The 15,625-nt window shown below is 39.0% G+C and overlaps 1 pseudogene; it reads right to left on the bottom strand.

Annotated features, from left to right (window-relative positions):
• Positions 1–377: 377 nt before the first annotated feature.
• On the bottom strand, positions 378–5,506 carry LOC116871523 (annotated as a pseudogene).
• Positions 5,507–15,625: the final 10,119 nt, after the last annotated feature.

Below are 15,625 nucleotides of genomic sequence, written 5' to 3'. Positions count from 1 at the left end.
CTTGGATCAAGTAACATGAAACTCAAATTAGCTGGGGGTTGAGGAGGGTCTATTACAAGACAAACAGATGGTGTTTACAATTTTATGATCTATTAAAAGATGCAGTAGTACACATGGAAAAAATTAGTTCCCATTATTTGAAAATGCTTACTTTATCAAATTTATATAATTTTCCACTATATAAAAACTGAGCTATAGTTATGGAAGACCTACTGAGATGCCAATCCATTTTCCATAAGATAAAAGCTTTCTTTGGTTCTCCAGAGTTCAGATAATTCTATTATTATTACCGTTGTTGTTATTATTATTACTATTTATTTTATTTATTTTTTTGAAAAGCACCTGTTAGCATTAAATGAAGCTCTCTCCACATGGCTTCAAGCTACTAGGATGCAGGCCTCCCCACCATACCCTTAAACTTCTCCTCAGCAATTCTACTGAAGAATTTGACCTTCACGATGACAGGCTGTTCCGGGAGCTTTCCCTTTCCCAAACCTGTGTAGTAGCCTGATCGCACCACATCAGTGATAGGAACAGTTCCAGCCTTGGTTTTGGTGGCATTCCCCTGTGTCTGCTCACTGACTAAGGCCCACAGTTTATCAGCTGGGCAGAAGCTCTGGTTCCTTTTCAAGTGGTAATGTCTCATATCAGCTTTTCCAAAGTAAGCTGGGTGATATCTGTCCAGGTGGACCCTGTGGTGACCCGTGCTGCCAGAATCACCCAGTCCTCCTGGGAGCTTCCAGTGCCTGTAGATGGGGCTATGGCCATGGCTCCTGTGGGTCCCAAATTTCCAGGTCTTCCTAGGTCTGGATGGCACGTTGACAGCCCAGGTGGAAGAGCAGAGGACTCAAACTTTTATCATTTATACTCAGTAAAAACACTGAAACTATATATTTAATAATTTTGTATTTGAAACAACATGCAGATTTGATGAGTTTTACTTTCTACCACTTTTCTAGCCAGTGTAATTAAGAGCTATTCCTATCCTATGTCAGATTGGATTATTGGATTATTGGATTATTGGATTATTGATCTCTGTCAATACTCCATTTAGGAAACAAAGTAGAAATCATGGATCCCTTAAAACAAAAGAATGCTTTAAATAAAAGTATATAGCTCTATAGCATTGGCTTTAGAGGATTTTTTGAAGAGCATAATTTTAGTTTTCCAATGATGCCAAGATTTAAAGAGGCAAGAGGTGCCATTTGCTAAAGGGTATTGGACTCTGGTTAGTGGAACAAATGGAGAGAATCCAGCTCATGGATCATTGCAAGTAGGAGGGCAGTGACTGAGCAAAAGCAAATAAATGCTTGATGCCCAGGACAGAAATACAGTATTCAGACTAAGTTTGGTCATGTTATTTGTGGTAGTATTTAGGTTTTATGTAGCTTATAAAATGTTGGACAATTGTTTCAGAAGTTTCGATTGTTAATATTGGGTTTTCTTTCTTTCCTTCTTTCCTTCCTTACTTCCATAGGATATGGGTAACAGCTTATATGTACACAGTTATCAATCAATCATGCACTACTGTATAATTTTTGAAAAGAACTTAAAGTTTGCCCTGCCCTTAACTTAATTCAATCAGGTATGAGATATTTTATTGCATGTAGTTCCCTTTTCTCATCCTTCAAATAAGCCCTTGACAGAGGCCAGTGTTTCCATGACCAAAGAGAAGAGTTGTCTAAATCTTTGTTTTTCAAAATGTAGTCTGTACCACTAGCAACGATGGCACAGCTGAATCCCAGGCTCCACTTCAGACCTATTGTATTTGGAACTTATAAGAGCCACCAGTGATCTGAGATGTTTCTAGGGTTTGGAAAAGCAAGGATTAATGGTAAAGGCTCTTTTGGAAGGGAGGTTCAGAGGTAGCCAGGCATGTAGGATTTAAAGGTCCCTGATGATCAATCTGGATATAGCTGAGATTTTTTAACTGGAAAATAAGGTAAATGAAGTGGAGTTTAAGGAAAATCCATGTGACTCCAATTTGCAGGTGTATGTGAGAGAGAGAGAGAGAATGGGAAAGAAGGGAGATGGTGGGAGAAAGGAGACACTGAAAACAATTAGGGCAATACAATCCAACCCTGAAACAAAGGGATATTGCTTTGATATGGGCTCTTGGCAATGGGGATGGCAAGGAAGGGACTCTATAAAACACTCTGACTTAGTAATTTCAGTGGTTGGGATGCGTTCACATTACCCCGGGAAGTCTGGCTCTCTGTGTCTCAGCTTTGGACCCCACTCATGGCCTGGCTCTGCCACGGTAACTAAAAATTCATTTAAAAAATGAGGGCGGGGGAGGACATCTATATAGCTTCTGAGAAATTGAGTTTACTCATACATGATTATATAATTTGCATTAAGACAAGTTTCAGCTTGTACTCCTTTGATACAAGGGCAACTTAGTTATCGATTTTCTAAATATTAGCCAGAAACATTTAATGGCCACTGGCTATGTTAGAGTGCAACTTTTCAATATTTCAAAAATTAATGTTCTGAAATAATTCAGGGCCATTATCTTCAACGAGAAAAATGGTTTTGAGGGAACTCGTGTTCGACAATTACTAGTTTGTTTGTGCTTTTAAAACGATTTTATTTTTTCAGTTATCTCTACCACACGGAGCTCGAGCTTACCGTCCCGAGGTGAAGAGCTGCAGGTTCACCGACTGAGCCAGCCAGGTGCCCCCGATAATTACTGTTTCTTTATTCAGCTTTTTGCTCCATGAAAGCCATAAAAAATCCACGTTCAATTCATTTTCTGATTACAATGGACCCAAGAGAAAAAGAGCATTGGATAGTGATAGCACATGTATCTTTTACATTTTCTTAAGACAAAGTATTAAACAAAGTACATATTACTCTTATACCATTGCACTCAAGGAATTCAAAGGAAACTAGAATATTCACAGAATGCTCTGAGAGTCCTAAAGTAATGGTGCTTAGAATGACATTTTTGACATTCGCTGTTGAACTGTGTTGTTGCACTTTGCAAGGGACACGGCAAACAGATTCTAAGAGCAAAACCAAAACCAAACAACCACAGCCCCCCACCCCACCCTCCGCCCTTCGCCTTCCACAGCGTATCCCGCCTCATTGTTCCTTCCCAGATTGTTCCCATTCACTCCAAATGAGCTTCCTGCCTTGCAGGGATAACTAAAAACTGCAGTCAGATGTAGGAGCTGCTTAATCAGGTCTGGGAATCAGGCCTTAATTAAAATGCTTGGAAAAGAAGAGCAAATGAAAATTATTAAGCTTCATTCTCGATTCCTGTTTCTAATTTTAAAGAGGAAATCATGCATTAATCAAGCCCCATGCTAGAGCTCAGAGGCACGTTTTTGAAATATCCCAAAATAACAAGGAGAAAATTTTTGCTCTGTTTCAATGAAACCACCCTTGACTATTTGCTATGTATAGTACAGTCTACTCCAGTATGTGGTGTGCTAGGCTGCAACATACTAAGCTTTGGCTACATTAAAATTTTTTCTGGACCCAAGGTCTGGAGCATGATAACCAAGGGGGGGAATGTATTCCCTGAAAATAAAACAAAAATTTGCAGAACCCATTAGAGGTGAACAGAAGTGAATCTAATGTTTTAAGAGAGGAACACAACTCTACAAAGAGCCACATGGCAGACAATTTCTGGTGAGCAGAAAATTGCATTTATAGCAAATTTTTTTTTTTGTGATACAGATTCATAATCAGTATACTTTGTGTTGTTCAAACTTATACGTAAAAGGGGGATAGTGATTGTTTTAAGTGAGGGGGAACATTATTCCTCTTTTCTGCAATACAATAAAGTATGAATATCATATTCTTAAAAATGTCTTAGCAAAAATCCTGCAATTTTGTATCCTGATCCACATTATAAAAACAAAGAAACACAGGTGGCTCTCTGCCCCCAGGAGTTTCTTTATGACTCTAAAGTAATAATTCAAGTCTTTGCTCCTACTGGCTTCACTGATGTTTGTAACTTCCTTTCAAAGGAGATTCTGGGGTGTGAGGATGATGGCTCAGGGGTGATTCCTTGTGAAGCAGAATTTACTCACCATCAGAAACTGTCTTTCTGCATCTCTGTTATTCTCTCAGTATCCAGAGGCCATCATTTAGAGACTTGCTTAGCCTCTTTTGTCTGCTTATAATTAATTCTGAAAATCTTCATGATAAAGATGGTCTAATCTTTAAAATGTTTTAAAAATGTGTTCCTAAATGCATTTTTAAAATCAGCTTTTCTGGAACTTAAAAGTTGTGTGAGGACAGAGACTGAATCCATCGTGTGTGTGTGTGTGTGTGCGCGCGCGCGTGCAAGTGTCTGTTTCTTCAGGCAGTAGAGAGTTTTAAGTACAGTATGCCTGCAGAAAACATTTGTCAGGTGACTGAAGCTAAAGGTGGGGTGATCGTTGGGATTAGCGGAACATGCCTGGAGATTTCAACATATGATTTATTAAGAAGATGGTAAAATAGTAAGAGAATGATGGGTGTATAACTCTTCCAGGAAGTTTTAATAGGCAGGGTTTCAAACAGTTTCATTAAGTAGGCCAACTCATATTCTTTCCTTATATTTAAAAAGAAGGAGGAGTCTTCTCTGTTTTGTTTTTAAGACTAGACTACTATGCTAACAGGGTTGTTTGTTGGTTTGTTTTCCAGACATTTCATTTCAGGCACTTTCCCCTTTCTGACATTTTTTTCTGAGTCTTTTGCATTCTGGAGTAAAAAATCCCAGCATTTTCCTCCAGCCAGTTCTGGCCTTTCATCTTTCCTGCCCACCACGACGCTATGGATATTAATATCAATATCAATATCCCTCAAACCAAACCAAACACCTACAAGCAAACAAACAAAGCCATGTTTCCCCCATAGCCCATCGAGATCCAATGACCCTGTTTTACTAAAGATTGTTTCCAGAGCTAGACCTTGGCACATTTCCTGTCACAGTGTTCTTCCTCCCCCTCCTCTTCCTTTTTCTTCTTCACCCTCCTTCTCTTTCCTCCTCCCTCCACTTCCTCCTCCTCCTCCGTCTCCTCCTCCTTCTTCCTCCTCTTCCCTTTCTTCTCCTCCTCCTCCTCCCCCGCTTCCTCCTTCTCCTCCTCCTTTTCCTTCTCCTTCACCTTCTTCTTCTTCATCATCTTCTTTTTCTTCTTCCTCTGCTTCTGTTTCTGTATCTGCTTTTTGAGTGCTTTTGTTCCTTGAGCTCACTTGTAATTATATCTGCCAAAGAAAGGGCAGAACAAGCAGCAACAGGACTTAGGATACTATATCATGGCAAAGATAGCTAGCTTTTGGCCTCCTGGTAAAGAATTAGCTGTTTAATGAATAACAAATTATAAACAGACCCCGAGGTTAAAGGATAACAGGCACAGTCTTGGTCTCCACCTTATTAAGTAGACATACTCCTCAGACTTCGGGCCAATTACTTCAGTGGGAAGCACCGGGGCTAAATCGAATGTTTCTGTTGTAGTTTCCATCCTATTTACTTACCTAGACCGTAGATCTGAAGAGGGTCAACTTTCATGTTGATGTTTTCTATTTTAGTATTGTTTAAAAAGTAAGAAACCCCTGTCTGGAAAATTTGGTATGTTTTTGTCACAGTGTGGTAAGTGCTTGCGGGGGTGTGTGGGTAGCAAGCTCAGCATGTGTAGGCCGACAGAGAGGAGCATGGTCAGACTGAGGAACAGAGGTGTGAAAAAATGTTAGCAAGAACAAGGCTATAAAAACATGTGCCTCTTCTTACCAAGCAAAACACTGTTCACATTTCCTGAAATAACTGAAAAGTCCTGATAAATGATAATAAGGTTTACATCCTCATTGACTCAGGTTAATCTTTTTCAGAGAAATAGGTCTGATACTAGGTATTAGATCAGTATTTTTGGCTTATGGACTATTTACATTCAACAAACTGTTTATTATGCTCCTGCTATGTGCCAGCAGGCATTTTGCTCAAAGCCAGCAGTACCCAAATGAATAGGTTTTGCCCTTAGGGTTACTGGAAGACTGGGAAAAACAATGGAGTTACAAACAAATAACATTCTGGTTTTGAAGCTTTGATTATAAATAATTATAAAGAATGTCTAATGGACACAGACAAAGAACAATTAATACTGTCGGTGGTTGAGGGGGGCATTGGGAATAGAAAAGAAAAATTAGGAGATGAGGGAGTCTGACTTGAAGCAAGATGTTGCTGGGCCTTCATAGCTGTAGTTCAGAGGTGCCTCTCCAGGGGTACAAGCAGATGCGTTCAGAGGCGTGGTTTGCAAGGCATGGTCCCTGGACTAGCCGCATCAGCATTACCTGGAACTTGTCCAAAGTACAAATCCCATGGCCCACCTCGGATCTACAGAGTCAGACACTCTGAAGGTGGGTGTTAGCAGTCTGACTGTGGTGTATGTTATCGTCTGAGAACCACTAGTTTTAGAGTGTGGGCTTTTATATTTTTTTATTTTTTAAAGATTTTATTTATTTATTTGACAGACGGAGATCACAATAGCCCGAGAGGCATGCAGAGAGAGAGGGAGAAGCAGGCTCCCTGCTGAGCAGAGAGCCCGGTGCTGGGCTCCATCCCAGTAGCCTGGGATCATGACCTGAGCCGAAAGCAGAGGCTTTAACCCACTGAACCACCCAGGCGCCCCTAGAGTGTGAGCTTTTAAACTTGACTTCACAGCAGAGGTACCAGGGAGTTAAAAAAATATGGTATCCGAGCCCCACCCCCAAGAATATGATTTAATTTGTCTGAAGGAATTGAGATTCTGAGAGACTACTTAGTTTCCCTGAAGTCATAGAACTAATAGGTGGGAATTAATGCCTACATCAGGCTGAAACCAAGACCACGGGTGTCTGTTTTGTTGCATACATCTGTCAAGCTGCGTGAGGGCAGAAGTTGAACAGCCTTTCTCATGGGCACCGGGGCTCATGATAAAAGGCCTCCTATTGTTTATTTCTGTTTCCTTAACAGAAAGAGTCCTTGAACAATAATGATACATGTAGATATGATTCTGCATGTCAAGAACAAGGTGTGAATGTACCTTAACGATGTTTGTTTTATATTACTTTAAAAAATATATTTGTTCATAAACCCATGGACCATCCAGATTTAACCGTAGTATGCCCCTATTTTTGGTAATACAGAAATTCGGTATAGAATTGAAAAATAGAACCAAACAGGACAGTATTTTCAAACAGGACAGTATTTTCACATTATGAAAGGATTCAAGCCAGAGTTTCAAGGTTCTCACGTGCAGGGCTTTTCCAAATATACATGTATTTACTGTGGCCCTTGAGATTTTCAGTGGTATGCAAAGAGATATTCAAATGACTAATAGTTAAGCATGATTTAATGGCTTTTTCTAAACAATTATATTATCTGAGCTCTCTGTGTGATTCTTTACATGGATTATGTTGTTTAATTGTGGGATTGCTATGAGATACTTAATACTAATCTACTTATTTCACAGATAAGGAAACGGAGGCATAGGAAGAACAAATCCCTTCCATGGGCTGTGTGGGCTTGGATATAGTAAATTCAGGATTTAAGGCAGACAATCTGAAAACAGGAGCCTAGCTTTAAACTGCTTTGGATTCCACATCATTCTTGAATATCCACAGCCCCTTTCTGGAATGTGGATACTACAAGCTTGTTCCTTCCTTATTAACTGCCAAATAGCAGCTAGCCACAGGCTGGGCACCTGGGAACTTGGTGATCTAGAAGATGGCCTGGATTGAGAACTCTGTCTTTTAGGGCTGTTCTTCAGTGAGCTCTGCTTGACTGACCCCAACCGGATCATTTCTTTCAAAGAACTTAGAAATACATTAATCGGGTAATAGATTCCTTAGAAACTTGAAGAGACCCAGAGAGGCAGGAGTCCATCTGACTGCCACCAAGATGGTTTGCTTACCTACTTCTGGGTGTTTTCTTACAAAAACTCTCATCAGTCAGAGTAAACTTGCCATATCTCTGTTCCTTGTCATCCCAAAGAGCCTGACTAATAGATTCTCAGGGGAATCCAATGAGACTTATGCATGTATGGGTGTGGAAAATTAAAAATTTAGCTCTGAACCTCTATATGAGTCAGAGGCGATTTTATCAGCCTGGAGACAGGAATACAAGATTCCGCCCACCATCCTCAAGTTCTTTGTTTTGATCCCCGAAGTAGTGAAAGGGAGAGTGTGAGTTCCTGACCCAGTTCTACTACAGGGCTGCAAAAGGTCTCTTGGGGCACATTTAGTTTCTATTTCTGGTGCAGCTTTAAGTGACCCTGGCATCCAGAATCTCGTCTCCGCAGCATATATGACAAATGTGGGATGAACAGGATTGCAGAAAGGCAGGATTTCATACCCGACGAGGCTTTATTAGAAAGAGATAATTTACAAATATGCTTCTATTGTGTAGGTATTTTAGGGTAAGTTGCAATTCGACATGTACCTTGATCGAATTAAGATTTTTTCAAGGTAGCCTATATAATTTTCTTTTCCATTTGAGATTTCTATTTCAAACCTTGGTAACAGCTCACCTATTGTGCCTAATGTGTAAACAGCTGAACCTCTTTTCTGCTCAAATACCTGGAATCATAATTACCTTCTTTAAAGCTTGGCCATAGGCAAAAGCTTTGAATAATATGTTCTCATTCAGCATGCCAAGTCAGGATCTGAGACCAAAAGACAGTCTTTGTTAGATTAGCACAGTATTGCACGAAAGTGCATTATAACTCCAAACTACTTTTAAAAGGCAAGTGTTTTTTCTCTTAGTATGTTATTAACCTAACCATCCAAGTCATTCGATTTTTATTATAATAGTACTTAGAATAATTGGCGGGACATCTGCAGCTTTTTCCCATGCCTGCAATTTGCTTTGACACCCACTAAGTTAACAGCCGAATGCTTTATGTGATAATTATACGAACAAATCTAAGTACTGTTTTCATAATGTATGTCCATAGAGAATATTATCCAAAACAATTCAGCCCAAGCCCACAATTATATAGCATTCCTGTTCATGGAGGTGACGTCACAGAGTCCAGAGAAGGTCACAGAGACTTGAGAAATAGCCTTTTAAAAAGTTCTTAGACTATAAGTGTTTATTGGAAGGAACTCAAATAGTCGTATTATTTCATAAACCTCAAGATAAACCTGACAAGAATGTTTTGATCAAGAGTCAACCAATTGCTTTTCTGAACAATTTTAGGTTACTGTTAGATTAGAACTTCCATAGAAGAAGATAGAAGTGTTTGTTTTTATTGGTGGTTTTGTTTTGAAGACAGATATACTACATGGAAATGGGCTCACTTTGGCAACAAGAGGCCTCTGTCCGTGCCTCTAACCTAGTTAGGCAGACAGTCTCTTGGCTGTGCAAGAGAGACGGATGCTCCTGTTATGATAATTTGCTTTGGCAAGAGATTTTATTCTGTATTTACTTTTCTTCTTGTTGTGGGTCATTTAAACATCTGTTCTTGTGACATGAGGGTTTACCAGATGGATGAGTGTTTGTCCTTCTGTCAGAAAAATCTTATTTTATAAATAAAAGAAGTAGCATAATGGCTAAAGTGTTCTTGATTCCCCCTGATATTAATGAGAAGAAATCCTTTGGGGAATGAATGCCATCTCCACATTAAAGCTAACAAACATCAGTCCTCCCCCTTTGTAACGTGACCTTGTTACAAGTAGGCTGATTGTTCTTAGCCTTTCTCAGCACATGCGGCATTGTTCCTTCAGCTGGGACATTCTTCTGTTCCTCACAATACATTTAGAGTCCATTCATTATAGACCCAGCCCAAGGCTTCTTTAACCATTCTATCAAGATATTTGACTGGGGGAGCCTGGGTGGCTCAGTGGGTTAAGCCTCTGCCTTCAGCTCAGGTCATGATCTCAGGGTCCTGGGATCGAGCCCTGCATCGGGCTCTCTGCTCAGCAGGGAAACTGCTTCCCCCTCTCTCTCTGCCTACTTGTGATTTCTGTCTGTCAAATAAATAAAAAAATAAATAAGTAAATAAATCTTAAAAAAAAAAAAGATATTTTAAGACGGTAGTGCATTTAGAATAGAAAGAACAAGGACTTTGGCCCCCGATGGTTCCCTGTGTGATTCCTGGGTCTGCTACTAGCCAAGAGCCTTTGGGCAGGTTACTTCATCTTTTTTGAGTCCCCATTTTCTCATCTGTAACACAGAAGTAATTTCTATCTTATGTAGTTTTTGTCAAGATTGGGTGTGATGAAATTTGCCTGGCACTCAATAAATTATTTTGGATACCCGTACTATACCTATTTATGATCATTTTCCCCTTAAGCAAAGGAGAATTTACTTGTATCAAGTTTACTCAGGCCTATGATTGAAATATCCAAATTATTCTGCAAGGTTTGCTTGCGGCATGCACTGGTCCTCTAGGCTCTTGCTTATCCCCCTGTTCCTTCCCAGTCCCTTGAAAATTCTTATTTTGCTACCTATTGACCTTGTGATTTTTCAGTGTTAACTATTGGTATGGAAAAGAATGAAGCTTGTCTTTCTAATCCCTCATTATCCTCAATTATCTTTCTCTCTCTCTCCTTCCCTGTATTGCATTTCTGTTATTATAGTTACAACACAGTTTAGTGAGATCGATATTCAGGATTTAGATTATAATAACTAGGGAAACACGAATCACTGGTGATGAAACTTAAGATATACCATTAACTGTTTTTATTTCTCAGACGGAGTTGTGAAATGTCTTACTAACTTTTTTTTATTTGGTTTTATGTATACTTATTCCAAATTCAAGCCCCAAATACCCATTAACTATCTAGATGACATGTTTGTATTTTTGAAGAAATCGCTGCTGGTGCTCGCTGACCTGCTGAAATCCAGGCAGGCTGCCCTCTGTCTTGGTGCACAGCTCTTCTCCTCTCACCTCTGCCTCCAGCATCATCCTGCATATTTTCTCTGCCCCTTTCTTTTGTTGATCTTCTGTTTTCTGCACCACATGTCTTTGTATTTTCTTTTGGTAGAGCATATTTTCAGGTAATTTTCAAAGCTCAGGTTCATGAAGGTAAACTGTTGGCACTTACCTAGTTAATGAATTTTGTATTCCACCCCTACATTAGTTCCTAGTTTTGCAGGATAAGAATTTTAATCAGAAAAAAATTCTCTTTAGGAAATGGACTTAGTGCTAGTCTATGCTAAATAAAGTGGAGATGACAGAAATTTGTCTGCATAATGGAGGAGGAATCCAAAATCATACAGAGATAAGAATGTGGGAGTAATTTATGTTCACTTGTCCCCAGAGAGCCAGGAGACATTACCTTCATTCAACTGTAGATATAAATTAGTGAGAAGAGAACACGAATCTTTGAAAAGCACCATGGATGCTATTCTCTGGTGATCTATGGTTGGGGCCATACACATTTGACATTATTGATGGCATGGGCTTCCCTGGTTTTAGTGTAGATGTTGAGATTCCATCAGAATCGAGGCCAAACAGAATTACTTATATGATAGAGGCAAGGTGAATGCAATTACTCTATTAGCTGGTCAGGCCTACAGTGATCTTTGGTGTTGGGTAAGTGATCGTGTAGTCCTGAGATCAAAATAGATGGTCAGGGCACTGAAATCCTACTTTATCTCTGTTAAAACCATATAAACCCCTAGGTTTGCTAAGTTGAAGCATGGCTTTCAGCCTTGAGTTACTTCATGGTCAGGTAAATGTCAGAGGACAAATAAAATATTGTTCAAAGATCATTTCAGGTTGGATTCAATAAGACCCCAAACCTATACTATGATTCATTCCTTAGTTCCTGTGTGGATAATTTAATGAGATATATTCAGAAAGTGGCAGACTTCTAATCTTTCCCTGATACACATGGTTAAGACTGCTATAGTGGCAGTGACATAGTGGAGACTGTAGAGGCTGTCTCCTAACAAAATGCTAAGGCAAAAGAAATGCCACATCACCGGGGGACTTTCAGAAATGAGAGCCACCATCAGGAACCTAGCCACGCAAGATGATTTCTAAGGCATCTCCATTAACCTCCCCTGTTTGGTCTGTGAGGAAGACAGGTAGGTAGATCTTAGGAATGAAAATGAATGATAGTATTTATAAGCATCTCATGACTCCATTCAGTGGCTATTTCATATAGTTCTCTTTTTTAAATTTTTTAGAAGATTTTTATTTATTTATTTGAAGAGAGAACACAAGTAGGCAGAGAGACAGGCAGAGAGAGAGGGGAAGCAAGTTCCCCACCTAGCAGAGAGCCTGATATGGGACTTGACCCCAGGACCCTGAGATCATGACCTGAGCCGAAGGCAGACCCAAGTGTCCCTCATATGGTTCTCTTTAGCGAGGCAAAATCAATACATACCTAGAAGCTGGCTTTCTCTGTAGCTATCGATATAACATTTTTTTGGGTGGTGGTGGTGCTGGAGGAGAAGTCTCTATTCCAATAGGCAGAACTCACCAGAAGAAATTTGCATTCATTTAGTCGCGATAAATGTGAACCTTCACTTTTGGTTATTATCTAGCTCCATGCCATAATTTAGTACTCAGGGATTTTTATTACCTTATCATCCCTTAAGACATCACCAGATCTTTCTTTAATTACCCTATCATATTTTAGGATATAATGCTTATACATTATATAAATCATGCTGCTAGGGCCATGGAATAGTAAAATAAATGTTTTTGTAATACCTGCACTTGAAAGAGAATGAAGGATAGATCGCACAAAATTCAAAGATCTGCTACTTAAAATTTCTGGGGGTCCCGTGGTCTGCAGTTTGTTGAGATATCTCCTCCAAAGTGGAAGCTCACTTGGGGCCCTCTTTATCCTATACTAATAAGGAAGAGATGCAAGAGTTTGTGGACTTATTTGGATTTCAGATTAATATATAACACATGTGGATATGTGGCTCTGACATGTTTATCAAACGAACTGCTTACAAAACTGTTTACAAATAGTGGAGCCAGAGCAAGAGAAGGCGTTCTGGCAGATCTAGGCTGTAGTACAAGAAGTTCTTCCCCTTGACCCGTATGAAGCAACAGATCCAGTGGGGCTTGTGATATCTTCGGTAGACTGATGTGTTATAGAAAGCACGTCCAAGTTCAAGTAAGAGAACTACAGGAAAAGCCACCAAGGTGTAATTGCTATGTCTTCTTCAGCTAACTATCCTTAGTTTGCAACTGGTCTAAGATAGATACTGCAGGCAGATAACTGCAACCTAAACTACTAAAATGAACTGTTCCTACCTTGTTCTTCAAGCATTAGGCTGGGTGTTCTGAAGAGTTCTCCACCAACAAACGGAAGTGATAAATACAAAATCCAGATTTATCAGGTTCCAAAAGCACAAGAGAGTTGCATGACCTGATGTACCTGTTCTTATGGCTCTGCTTATGACCCTCTAGAATGGCCTTGTGGGGGTGTTCCAATGAACAGTTCACTTAGGAGGAAGGGAAATTTGAGTCTGTTCCAAAGATGACAAATAAGTTGCTGGCCCACATGGCAGGGGACTAGTTTACTGTATAGTCCATCTGAGGGGCAGCATTGAAGGGAAAAGAAAAGTCTCCTGGTGAGAGAACAGTCAGTCACCACCAGGTCACACAGAGTAGCTGATGACTACATCAACCAATCAAGGATTTAGAAAGAAAAAGCAAGAGGACTGGTGACAGACTGGCCTGGGGAAGAGAAATATAGATGTGCCTCTTGCTGTGGTCCAGGGTATGAGAACACTTGTGCTCCCAGAAGGACCCTTCTATGGAGGGGCCTCTCAGTTATCAGTTAGATAAGATTACCCTGTTGGTATCAATCACATCTTTCCTCACCCAATCCCTTGCTTGCTCTATTGGCTCATTATGAAGTGGTTATAGTAACAGATACTGAGGTCAAGCATGGACTCAGTGATATGAAATTTCCCTCACTGCGGCTGATCTGACTACCACTGCCACTGGGAGTCCAGCCTGTCAGAAAAGCAACAGAGCTTGAGCTCTTTCTATTTTATCACCTTCTGGAGAGACTAACTGCTCTTGGCAAATTGATTAACTGCTTTAAGGAGTATTCTAAAATCTCATCATGAAAAAAAGGATTTGGGAAAATATTAAGCTAAGTCAGAATTCAAAGCTTAGCTTTGACTTAGCAGAGATTCCAAAATTACATGAATTTCTTCCCTACTAGGTATAGTTTGTTTGTTTGTTTGTTTGTTTTTCCTCTAAGCGATTCAAAAACATCAAGGTGTAGAAAGTACTGTTAATCCTGGTATGAGACCAGTTAGAAGAAAAAATCATCTAACTTGAGAGATAATACATTATAACCTGTATTATCCAGAAGAAAAAGAGTATTTGTTTGAAATCATTTGGTTATCTTTTCTTTTATTACACCCAGATTGTTTTTAATGTTGATTAATTTGATGTTATCATTGAACAAAAAGTCCGTTTATTGGTGCTATTATTTTTATTTCCTTTTCTATGGCAATCTTTGTGGTTTTTACTTATTTATTTACTTTAAAGATATCTATTTATTTATTTAATGTGGGGGGGCCACACAAGTAGACAGAGCATCAGGCAGATGGAGAGGGAGAAGCAGGCTCCCCACTGAGCAGGGAACCTGATAGGAGGCTCGATCCCAGGACCCTGAGATCATGACCTGAGCCGAAGGTAGATGCTTAACCAACTGTGCCACCCAGATACCCCAATAACTGTGTTTTTTAAAGAGTGATACATAACTTCAAAGTGAACGTCTCTTATTACTGATAATGAGATTTGGTCTAAGAGATTTCCTTGCAAAAGACCACTTTTCTCATTTTAAGTTGGAGAAAAACTGCTAGCTTTTTGGCCACTAAAAACACATATTGAATCATTCTTCTGTAGCTAAACTTTCAGTTAATAAACAGCAAGAGCTCATGGAGATTAAATTTCAGAAATGATTATTGCATAGTAGTTTAAAAATTATTTGTTATTAATGTTTGTTAACAATATGGAAGTAAATTTATTTAAATTGACTGAGATTTATACTAGGAACTTGTTAACAATTTAATGAAAAGGGCATCAACAACAAATTTAGGAAAAATTTTAATATTAATATAAAAGAGCTGTGATGGTTTATAATTCTTATATCCCTGAACAACCTTCTTATTGTCCTTTTTCTTGCACTTACTCCTTAAATGAAAAGGGAAGAATTGAGTTTCTTTATTTTAGTTACATATACAAAAAATTCTTAGGTTTGTTTTAAAAAACAGTGAAACCAAAAAGAACCCCCAAAACAAACAAACAAACAAAAACAGTGAAGCCAGACAATATTTATAATTTATTTACTAGGTGAACGTCCCCTCTGGGGCTAACATTAAAATAATCACTGTTCCTGCTGTTCAAAAAATTCTTGAGGTAATTAAGTAAATGAGATTTAAATACATGTAGCTAAATAAAATTTAAATAATTGCTTAAGAGAGTATAGAGAAGATATCAAAGATAGTCAATATATAAGTCAAACTAGTTTTTTATATAATAATGACTACAACAATTCAGAGAAGGGACAGATCACTTCAGATCATCTTGGTCCAGAATGGTACCACTTCTTAAGAGGAAATCTATCTCATTCTGAATATGTTTTCCTGGGTTAGAATGGGTAAACAAGCAGATAATCACAGGCTGTTTTTAAAATTTCTCGAATAAAAGTATAATTATCCTGT

Source organism: Lontra canadensis, unplaced genomic scaffold (genome assembly GCF_010015895.1).
Source record: "Lontra canadensis isolate GAN:19392208 unplaced genomic scaffold, GSC_riverotter_1.0 scaffold26, whole genome shotgun sequence".
Lineage (NCBI taxonomy): Eukaryota > Metazoa > Chordata > Mammalia > Carnivora > Mustelidae > Lontra > Lontra canadensis.
The sequence above is the reverse complement of the archived record's forward strand: the minus strand, read 5'-3'. Positions and strand labels throughout refer to the sequence as shown.